Source organism: Tamandua tetradactyla, chromosome 6 (genome assembly GCF_023851605.1).
Source record: "Tamandua tetradactyla isolate mTamTet1 chromosome 6, mTamTet1.pri, whole genome shotgun sequence".
NCBI lineage: Eukaryota > Metazoa > Chordata > Mammalia > Pilosa > Myrmecophagidae > Tamandua > Tamandua tetradactyla.
The window spans coordinates 113,483,878-113,495,884 of record NC_135332.1 but is presented as its reverse complement, the minus strand read 5'-3'; the positions used below and the strand labels follow the sequence as shown (position 1 = coordinate 113,495,884).

Here is a 12,007-nt window from a genome sequence, read left to right as displayed (position 1 = left end):
AGTATCTGGGTATCAGATATTTCTGTTCTCGACTTCACTTTGCATGTAAAAAGAGGTATATAATTGTTTTGTGGGTCCATGATAGCAAATATTTTTATAAAGAATATACTGCTGTGGACCCTTCGTAAGTGTGATAAAAAAATACATGCTTTTTTTCTATCTGGGTTTAAAAAAAATATGTTTTCCATATGTAAAATTTCCTGATTGTTTCATAGTCTGATTGTCAGAAAATCTGAACCTTTTGTATTTAGTTTAACTCTCACATTGACACTTTGTTGACCAACAATTCCTGAACTGGCAGCTAGTTGAGCCAAGGGTTGTCTTGTGGCCAGGTTTGATGCCACACAGCTGTTACATGTAGAATGGTCTCAGGAATTTCCCAAATTATGTTTCAACATTAAAAAGTGTCACTGGAAAGAAAGTTCATGGATGAATTTGGGATTTGTTCAGTTAAACAAAGCATTATAAATGCAGGACTCTTCGTAATCTTTATTATGCCGCTATGCACTGTGAAATTCCCAAAGGAAGATTCAGAGTACAGTCTTTCTCAAATTTATGTGATTCCAAAACCCAGTTCTTTAGGAGGGCATCTCTCTCGTGAACCGTGTTCCTTAGGGCACACACCAGGAAACATAGCTGGTCTACTCTGCTTGCCTCTGTTCCAGGCAGGCTAGGGAGCCAAACGGTTTAGATCCTGCCATTTCCCTGTGGATGAGCCATTTCGACCCCCAGGGATCCCAGGGCAGTGTCATTGCAGAGCCTGGCTGGGTAGGAATTGGTGCATACTGAATGCATATGGACTGAGCCTGTCTGTCAGTTACTAAGGGTTCAGCTGGACCTGGGGTGTTCGGGTGCAGATTTCCATAGCTGTGTGGCTGAGGCGGTAGTCTCAGACTGTGACCCACTTGATGAGGGAGATGCAGGAGTGAATGCGGCTAAGTCACAGAGCGTCCTCATCCTGTGCTCCAACCTCAGGGTGAAGGAAGCAATCTCACAAAGTGCCAATTCCATTCTGATTTTGTCATCAGCTTTTTTTTTTTTGTCATTGCAATTTAGACTGTTTGACAGTCTACCATGTTGTGATATAAGGCTTTCTGTTCCCATCTCATATACTTTTCCCTTCTTTCATAAGAGAGATAGCAAATAATAAGTCAGAATATCCATATTAAGAGTAGAGAGTGGCCATCCACTTGCCTTATTACAGAAAGAGTAAACAGAGGTGATAACTCTTTTTAAAACTCTCCTTGGCTTTTTTTTTTTTTTAATATTTATCAATTTAATCCTTATTCATTGAATAGAATTCCCCCCCCCCCCCAAGGACTTACTTAGAGATCTTTTGCTTTCTGAAGCCCTTTCTACACATATAGAGTGAAATGGAGATTTTAAGAAATTTACCTGAAAGAGAATTTTAAAATAGCTTTAGTTTTTAATCTGATAAAGCCTTCAAGTTAAAGTTTTTTGAATAAATGCCTTTGCCCTCCTTAAGCGATTGCTCTTGTCATGTTGTATGGAGCTTTACCTCTACCATGTACTTATCTAAGGACACACCTTCACCCATCTCCTCATTCAACACCAGCTCGGCACAATGTGCTTTTCTGGTGCTTTCTCTGTGTAGAAGAGAAAATATAAAGAATTGGTCCAGGACCTCAAGTTGCATCTAGGTCAAAGAAGAGAGAGAAGCTGCTGAAATAAGTGTAGAAAAAAAGTTGTTTAATAAGTTAATTGATGATTTGGGTTGCTGAGATTATTTCCAGGGCTGAGGTGTTGTGTTTGAGTTGAGTTTCATGGAGGAAATGGCTTTTAAGGAAAAGTAGAACTTGCCTAATTGGAGGAAAGTCACTCTGTCGCTATGGAGGACCAGCTTGAGCAAAGGTGAAACAGCAGAAGCCTTTGTCCTGGCAGAGAAGAACAGTCCATTTTCTAGGACAGAGATGAGAAGGGGTCCTAAGGCTTTCTTCTGGGGGCTTTAGCACCACGTGGTCCCTAGCGCCATCACATTGGGAGGCCCCCTTGTCTGGGCAGAGCTGCATCTTTGCTTGCATCCCACTTTTCCTGGGCACCATCCGGGACCACATTTATTGCTTGATGTGAAAGATTATGAAGCTGACATTTTGGAAAAGCCTGAAATGATGGGAAAGTCCCTGAAGGAGGTGTTAGACAGCACATGCTTGAATCCCACCTCTGCTATTTAATAACTGCATGACTTTGGGCAAGTAATTTATCTTCCTAAACATCAGGTAAAACTGAAGTTTGTAAAGTGAGGCCATTAGCTCCCATGCATCTCTGTGTGCCAGTGTCGTTGAGAGGATCAAACGAAGGGGTGAAGAGTGATTTGCTCCTAAGAACAGAATTAAACGCGTAATGTGACTTAACCACACGTTATTGGAAAGTGTTATGATGGTTAACCCCTTACATTTGAAGTCGTGCTGCTTGAATGGATTTGGGATGGAACTCTGTAATAATAATGGTGATAAAAATAATTAAACAACTGCTGACGTTTATTGAGTGGACAGTATGCTATGCTCTCTAAGCATTTTTTGTGTGTATAAAATAATTTAATCCATAACAAATAGTGCCTGTGTGGCAGGTATTACTAATTATGCCCATTTCTCAGATGAGGAAACAAAGTTTAGAGAGGTTTAAGTGACTTGAAGACACCCAGATGGTAAGTGTTAGAGGACGCTGGAGATTTGTATACCTTGGAGGACATAAATGTTGCTATGTGATTTTTTTTATTGAAATATTAGGTATATGTTGTTGTCATCATTTCCACTTAGTTTTTTTTTTTTTACAATTTCCAGAGAAACAGTATTCTGACTGTTTTAAGATTCTATTTCTAAGCACTCTGAGTCGAGTCACAGTTAGGAACATTAGTTTTCAGAGCATGTGGTCTTTCAGCATCGCCTTTTCTTGCCCAGGACCCGGTCCTGTAGTGTGCAGAATTGTAGAGAGTTAGGCATCAGTTTACCTTTGTAAGGAAATAGGCTTGGAAAATGCTATTCAGTTTTTCACTGTAGAATAATCAAGGTGTTTATTTTTACAGTAAGGGAAATTAGATGGGTGTCTGATCTTTGAAAAAATTACTGCAATTTTTGTTAGGTAATTAACCAGGGATTTGCCATCTGCCTTCAGTCACTAATTTGAGATTTTATTGATGAAATTCAAAGCAATGCCACTGAAATAAACTTGTAGCCTTTGGGGATTGCCACATCTTTAGAAACAAGAGGTATGTGAATGTGTTTCAGTTTCGCGGGTCTGAGGGCGTTAACACCTGCTAATTTAAATTAAATTAATTTACCTTAATTACCCTTTAATTTTATAAGAGCCATTTTAAAATCCATTTTGTACCAATTTTATAAATATATGCATAGATTTTCTTGTTAACGTTGAAGTTAGAGTTTTAACTATAAATAAAGTCTAGGTCATGAATATACTTGAGTGTCACTTGCCGTTTCTGAGGACAGTGATGATGTTTGACCTTGAGAGAAAAACCATCCTCAAATGTAGTGTGTTTTGAAAGAGGGGACAAAGGTACTAACAGACCAACATTCTGTGGCAGCTACTAGAATCCGCCCACTTACTTAACTTTAAGCAATCTTGAGATGAATAGAAACTATTAAATGGACCTAAATGATGAAATAGACTGTTTTTTTCTTGTGTGTATGCGGAGAGATGTATTTTTTACACTGAATTACATTTTGTTTTTCTCTAGTGCTAATAAGAACTAGAGAAAACTTTTGTAGAAGTTTACGTGGACAATTAAGTGGGGTACTTAGATTTGTTAACCTAAATATTTGAGCACCTATGATGTTGCAGATTAATAGCCAGAGCAATGACAATGGCAATTAAATGGGGTTCAGTTACCGAAGAAGACAGAACCCCAAATGACAGTGCTTCCCCATCTATGTTTATGGCAGAGAAAAGAGGTTCTGTGGTTACGGCGCTTAAGTGGGTCTATGCACAGCAGCTCCCGGCAGGCTCCAGCAGGCTCCATCTGAGCAGCCTGGCGGGATTCCACTTGTCTCCCTCTGAAGGGCAGGACCCCTTTCTCTCTTGGATCAGGCATTGCTGATGTGTGCATGGAACATCCAGGGGTCCGAGAGCCCAAAATAGAGTCTTGGCTACACTTAAAAAATATTTTTAAAAAATTTTTTTTTAATTTTTGTATTTTTTAATATTTTTCCTGGTCACATTGATTCCTGCTCAAAATTAGAGCTCTCCGGGGGTCTTACCAATATCAGGTGCAGGGTGGGGGGGCAGGGAAACCAGGTGCAAATCATCATGCTCACTTTTATCAATTAGTGATCCTGACCAGCTGGTATAAGTGCCCTGAAATTCCTTGGACTTTTGGCTACCAAGCTGCACTGTCCATCAGTGTTTCCTACCTTGCCCCGAGTCAGCCCTGCAGGCATGCGTCTTTAATTCGGCAGGACACTCAAGCTAATTCCAGGCCTGCTGAGATTACCCCTCAGAGCTGCCCCCTGAATTATAGTGGTACAGAAGCTCAATGTTGTTTGTGCCCTTATGCCACTAACCCACTGTGTGACTTTTGACATAACCATTTTTCTTTTTAAGTTCTCAATTTTCTAATCTAGAAAACAAAGATTGACTGGAATGAACTTTATCATTTCTTCCTGTGCTAGCACCTTAGATTAATTAATTTTCCCAGGACCACATTTACCAAATAAACGTTTAGTCTCACAGTCCCCATAGAGTCTACTGTTTTCTTACAGGGGGACTGGTTGATAACTGATTCACCGCCGTGGCATTTACAGTCTCGTGGCATCATGTACTCTGGCCACGGCCAGCGTAACCATCGTCTGTGTTTCCCTGCAGTGGGCAGCCTGACGTGGCGCTCAGACCTCTCTCTCAATCCCAGACCTGTCGCTTAACCAGACGCAGGCTGTCGGTCAACTCACCCACTCTGAGTCTCGGTTTCTCATTTGTAAATTGTGAGCGCTCATACCCCAGGGCTACTGCAGACAATTAAATGAGATGATATATCTCAAAGCATTTAACATATGGTGGATGCTGAATGAAAATTAGTTTTTCTGATTTTCCCGTTTTCGTGTTAAATTTAATTCCCCTTCAAAAAGTTTGGTTAGGTTTTCTGTTTTAAAACAAACTTTCTACTGGGGTAATTTATAACGGTAACTGGAAGACGTTTTGTTAAACCCCACCTGCTAAGAGAGAGAATATATTCAAATGAAATGGTAAGAAGGGGCTGTTTTAGTCATGGTGGTAGGAGTACAGTAGCAGACACGTGGGGCAGGGGACAGTGAGGTGGTATTGAGGGGAGATGCTGATATTTTCAGTGGTGGCACAAATCTTTTTCTCTCTCATTTGATTTGCTCTAAATTCATTCACCCAGTGACCGATTCCCTGAATGACCATTATTTCTTTTGTATTTCTTGCTCTTTGCTTACCAATAGATAGAGTAAAAATTATACTCAAGACATTCTGATAGCAACGAATACTGTTTTTAAAAATACTATTAGGAACTCAGGGATTTTCTTTTTTTTTTAACTCATGGATTTTAATATTTGAAATGTTTGAATCCATTGCAGTCACTCTTCTTTCTGATGTTCCCGCCATCCCATCTTTGGCCCCTGGGAGTCCCTTTGGGTCAGCACCTGTATCCTTTGGCTCTACATCAGAGTCTCTGTGGCGTCCTTGCTTTCTGGCATGGAAAATGATGCCATGCTTTCCTGAACCTTTCCTGCCCTAGCCCTGGAATCAATTATATTTCTCCAAGGAATCCTGTCCCTTTCAGAGAAAAATGATGTTTGGAGAAGATCACCAACTGGACACTAGGGGTTCTCTTTGCTACAAGATTCTCATTATTTCTAGGCTTTTTGTGATAGGCAAAAAAAGAATCATGTGTTTAGACCATTTCTTATTTGAAATTAAGATTACAGGTTATCACTGAATTTCTTTGATATTGTCTCTTTTTTTCTCTAATGCTGAAAATCTTGGTTCCTGATGATTTTAACGTAATTACTTTATTAAATTTGTGTGTGCGTGTATAGTTTCAAAGTAACTGTCAGTATTTTTATTTATTCTGAAATGCTAAACATGGTTTTAGAATTCTTTGTGATTCTTTTTGTCCGTAGTCTCTCTTTGACTAAGGATCTACAAAATATTGTGTCTTAAAATGCTATAATAATAATTTTTCTTTAATAATCCTTTGGTTGTGCCACCAAGTTGATTTACTGTGAAGTATATTTGTTTGACTTTGTTTTCAGTTCTTAAGAATTACCTCACTTTTATATTTTTAATTTAATTTTTTAAAATTATGTAAAAACGGACATGATCTCAAAGTCAACACTGTAAAACCAAGTATATTGAGAGCCTTGCTTCTATTTCCCGCAGTTCTCTTCCTTTATGGGCAGTCATTTTTATTAGTTTATGCTTCATTGTTTATTCTGAAAACTTAAGCTAATGCATGTGTTATATATGCAATATATTATGTACGTGTGTTTGTGTGTATGTGTTAGAATTTCTCCCTTTCCTCAGCCAAAAGTTAGAGTACTGTACGCTCTGTTCTGCATCATCGCAGTCTATAGAGATCTTGCTTATCTCCTTTTAATGCCATGCAGTAAAAAGTATCATAGTGCATTCAAATAATCCTCTGTATTGACGGACATCGGGTTGTTTCCTTTCATTTGCTGTAATGACACACATAGTGATGTTGCATAAGTCATTTCCTATCAAATAACCACTTTGTCTAATATGCCTGTTTCTTCGAACTAATTAGACAAATTGACCATTTTCAGTTTGCTTTATCCTAGCACAGAAGCTGATTTCAGAGAGAAGAGGGGATTAAAAGTTCATGCATATAATTGTCATATAATATTCAGTCCTTAGCAAACCTCCTTCATCCAAGGTTTAGCATCTACCCTCAGATTGTTGTAAAGATCCCAAATCGTTTTGGGGAATCTGAATCGAATTTTGCACACCTCTGTCTGTATGCCCATAGAATGAGGGCCAAGTGGTGGCCTTCGTTGGCTTCCACACAGAGCCAGGCCTCTCACAGTCCTGCAGTGGAGTATGGGCGGCGGACAAGGTTATCAAGTAGTTATGTAAGCCTTGCAACTAGCAATCCATCGTGCAGTTCCCTGTTATTTAGATAGAGCTGGTCCTCAGAGAAGCTGCTTACATTTTAATATTTTATCATGCTAATTCTCTGCACTCCAACTTTTTTTTTGCATTTGGGGAAGAATGACAGCACGGTAATTAAGAGGAGGATGAGTTTTGGAAGCAGTGAAATCTTGTTTGAAATGTTTGTTCTGTCTCTCCAAAGATCCATCCGTCTATCCACCACGTACATTTTAGTGCCGCTGCTGTGGGCCTGGCACTGTGCCAGGTGCTGGAGAGCTGAACAAACGGAGGCTGGGAGAGTTAACATAAATAATAGGGGTACAGCTTCCTTTAAGGTGTGATGCATTGTACAGGAAACTGAGTTGAGCTAAATCTGTGTTGAGCTGGGGTAAAATCTCTATGTCTCTGATTCATTTACTTCTCATGTATTTTCTTCCTCAGCTATGGCTACTTTTCACAATCTCAGGGAGGGAAAAGAAATTGTAAGTGATCTGATTTAATGTTTTAATATCAGGCACTCTTTTTTTCATTTGAGCACGGAGCAGTGAACTGTGTGTTGACCACATCTCTTAATTAACTGAAATGTTTTTTGTTTCACTCGTCATTGATGGTTGGCAGCACAGTCCTTATGATTGGATTTGTTTCCCATGTGCACCCACATACACACATGCAGAGGTAAATAAAGAAAAATGTCACCAATTCTGGGGCGCTGTTTTGGGCTCAGACAACAGCCCAGTATTTCTACACTGATACCCTCATTATAACCGTTGCTGTGCTGTGAGTACACGAATCATCAAAAATACTCTATTTTACTCAGATCAGGATTGACGTATGGAATATAAATTGAGCTGAAAAGATTAGAAAGCTTTTCAAAGGACTGCTAACCCAGTGGGAAGAATGAAACATCAGGAACAGAAGTAGGAGCATTTCTGCTACGAGGTGCATGATGTATCCTTGGTTACATCGGCACCCAGGACACACCCAAATAGATTGGGTGAATGACTGAATGAAAATTTTTAATCGCTCTGAGCCTGATCTCCTCATTTCTAGAACAAGGGATTGGATTAGATGACCTTTCACCAAAGGTTAACTAACAAACATTATCATCGTGACCCCAACATGATAAAAGTCTCAGATTTTTTTTTTCTTAAAAATATTTTTATTGAGAAATCTTCATACACATACAGTCCATACGTGGTGTACAATCAGTGGCTCACAACATCATCACGTAGTTGTGTATTCTTCACCATGATCAGTTTTAGAACATTTGTATCACTCCACAAAAAGAAAGAAAAAAGAAAATACTCATACATCTATACCCCTCACCCTTCCCTCTCATTGACCATAAACTAAAAAGGGGTATGTATATAATGCATAAGAATAACCTCCAGGATAACCTTTTTTTATTATTATTAATTAAAGAAAAAAAGAAATTAACACAACATTTAGAAATCATTCCATTCTACATATGCAATCAGTAATTCTTAACATCATCACATAGATGCATGATCATCATTTCTTAGTACATTTGCATCGATTTAGGAAAAGAACTAGCAAAACAACAGAAAAAGATATAGAATGTTAATATAGAGAAAAAAATAAAAGTAATAGTAAAAACAAAACAAAACAAAACAAAACAAAAACCTATAGCTCAGATGCAGCTACATTCAGTGTTTTAACATGATTACTTTACAATTAGGTATTATTGTGCTGTCCATTTTTGAGTTTTTGTATCTAGTCCTGTTGCACAGTCTGTATCTCTTCAGCTCCAATTACCCATTATCTTACCCTGTTTCTACCTCCTGCTGGACTCTGTTACCAATGACATATTCCAAATTTATTCTCGAATGTCCGTTCACATCAGTGGGACCATACAGTATTTGTCCTTTAGTTTTTGGCTAGACTCACTCAGCATAATGTTCTCTAGGTCCATCCATGTTATTACATGCTTCATAAGTTTATTCTGTCAGGATAACCTCTTGACTGTTTGAAATCTCTCAGCCACTGAAGTTTTATTTTGTCTCATTTCTCTCTTCTTGCTTTTGGTCAAGAAAACTTTCTTAATCCCATGATGGTGGGTCCTGGGTCATCCCGGGATTTCTGTTCCACATTGCCAGGGAGATTTACACCCCTGGGAGTCATATCCCACTCAGGGGGGAAGGGCAGTGGGTTCACCTGCTGAGTTGGCTTAGAGAGAGAGGCTATATCTGAGCAACAAAAGAGGTTCTCTGGAGGTGAATGTTAGGCCTAATTTTAAGTAGGCTTAGCCTATCCTTTGCAGGAATAAGTTTCATAGGGGTGAACCTCTAGATCATAGGTTCAGCCTATCGAATTGGTGGTCCCCACTGAAAAGCCTCAGATTTTTGCGAGCATCTTTCTTTCCTAGGTATTTGAGTTATCAGTGCCTTGCCATTTTACTTTAGATATATATACTACCTTTTCCTGTCAGCTTAAATTTCTTTTATGTATATTGGTTATTTTTCTCCTTTCTGTGCATAGGATAATACAAAGAGAGGTTGAATCACTTCACAGTTGCCTCTTTTTGGGAACTATCAAGGTGTAGGGTGCTCAAAATTTCCACTTTTGAGAACCCAAAAATTACTTACTGGGCATGATTCTTTTGTAGCAGGTCCATATCCTGCTAAAGCACAGTGATCCTTGCTCACTTTGTGGCAAATCGGCATGCTATGAGACTAACACAGGAGCTCTGGGTTTAAGATCTGCCTCTGCCACTTATAACTGTTTAACCTTGGGTGAGTTAACTAATTTCTCTGATCTCAGTTTTACTAGCCATGAACTGGTATAATCAAGTCTGTTTTATGAGACATTGAAATTTTTAGAAAGTTTAAAAATGACTTGTGTAAAGAACAACACAAATGTTAATTATTAGTAGAACGACCTTAGCTTCTCTCCCTTTTCATCAAATAGTCTGTTCTCTATAACCTGTTCTCCAGGAGAATCAGGATTATTGTTGATAGAGATGAGGAGGGAGGAGAGTAGGGGAAAATATCCCAGTTTTATAATTAGGTAAATAAAGGTATAAGCACTAATTCATGGCCTCAAAAGTAGTGGCTTAACTGGAGCTAGGACAAACTATTCTTATTCCAAGCTTATTCCACTATTTCTGATTTCCTCAGAGATGCCTTCTGTTAAATTGTAGAAATCACATCCAGAGCTAATGAATATCTTGGCCTTGTTAGTATGGCCAGGATAAGGTCCTTACCAAACAGGCAGGAAATACCTTACTTCTTTTATCTAAATAATGAAACATGTGCTTAGTTATTATTAGAATCTGAAGTAATGTCTTTTTGTAACCTGAACCATTTCACAATGGGCCACAGAACATTTGACTTCCAGGCTCAGCTTCCCACTGTGGCATCTTTCCTTTGGTTATAGGTAAATATAACCAAAGGTTATAGGTGGAACATGGGATTATTTGGATTTGTTAATATTAGACTGTTAGATCTCAGGCTAATCCTTTACATTTTCTCTTATACCTTTTGTTGCAGTAAAGTGACATGCTTTATGTTGGTATTTTAATTTAAACGGATATTTGGAAATATTATTGGTGCAAACATCTCTCACCCATGCAATGGGCAGTTAATAGATGCTTGTTTTAAGTGGAATGCTTCAGTAGCATTCTGAAACATCTTCCCTAAATTTATTGGAAATAAGTAGTGTCCAAATACCCAGCCCTTTTGGAAATATTGTGAGTTCTGTGGAATCATTCAGTAATGAAGTAGAGCAGGGCAGCTGTGGAAATGCCCATGCTCTTTGGTAAGGTTTCCATTAGAGCATCTGTCCCCATGACATTACAAGGCTTTCATTGTTCCTATTTCAACCTTGCTCTCAGAAACAGTTCATCATGTAGTCAATGGGTTGTAAATTGTGGGTGCTCTTATATTTCTAACATAGCACCACACTGTCAATAATTTGTACTTAAAACTTCTGTTTATTTGACCAGAGTCATTGGCAACAACTTTGCTAAGCAAATCATTAGGCACGGTAACTGGAGATTTTAACGGGACTATTTAAAACCTTCAGAGAAACAACTTTGCAAGTTGCCTCCAGTACTTTAGAAGCATAAGTGTATTTTCCCAACTGACAAATAATACTGGATAAGTCTTATTTGTCTTTAGCTCTGATTCCTATGAATCTTGGGAAAAGATAGAAATCTTATATTAATATAATATTTTATAAATTATAATATTTTAATATTAAATATAATATATAAATACAAAATATTATAATATTGTATATATTAATATAAAATATCTGTGGATCAAGGACCTAAATGTAAGAGCTAAAATTATAAAAACTCTTAGAAGATAACATAAGAGCAAATTTTCATAACCTGAAATTCAGCAATGGAATCTCACATATGACACAGAACATGCACAAATGGTAATAAATTTAACTTCATCAAAGTTAAAAATGTTTGTGGGGCAGGCCATGGTGGCTCAGCAGGCAGAGTTCTTGCCTGACATGTTGGAGATTTGGGTTCAATTTCCGGTGTCTGCCCATGCGAAAAAGAAAAACAAAACTTGGGCATCAAAGGAAATTATCAAGAAAGTGAAAAGTCATGTATGGAATAGCAGTGAATAGTTGCACATATATATTGGATAAAAGCTTAATATCCAGAGTGAATATATGAAGAATTTTATAATGCAACAACAAAAAGTCAACTCAATTAAAAAATGGGCAAAGGACTTGAACAGACATTTCTTCAGAGAAGATTTACAGATGGCCAATAAATTACGTTCAACATCGTTAGCTGTAAGGGAGATTCAAACTGAAATAATAATAATTACCACTTCATAACCACAGGATAGCTGTTATTAAAGTTATGGAAAATAAGTGTTGGGGAGGATGCAGAGAAATTGGCATTCTAGTGCTTTGTTTGTGG

The 12,007-nt window shown here is 38.1% G+C and overlaps 1 protein-coding gene across 2 annotated transcripts in view; it reads left to right on the top strand.

The window, feature by feature from the left end:
* The window catches only part of SLCO5A1 (solute carrier organic anion transporter family member 5A1), a 169,898-nt gene that overhangs the window by 92,240 nt on the left and 65,651 nt on the right, over positions 1-12,007 (top strand). The window lies entirely within an intron of this gene.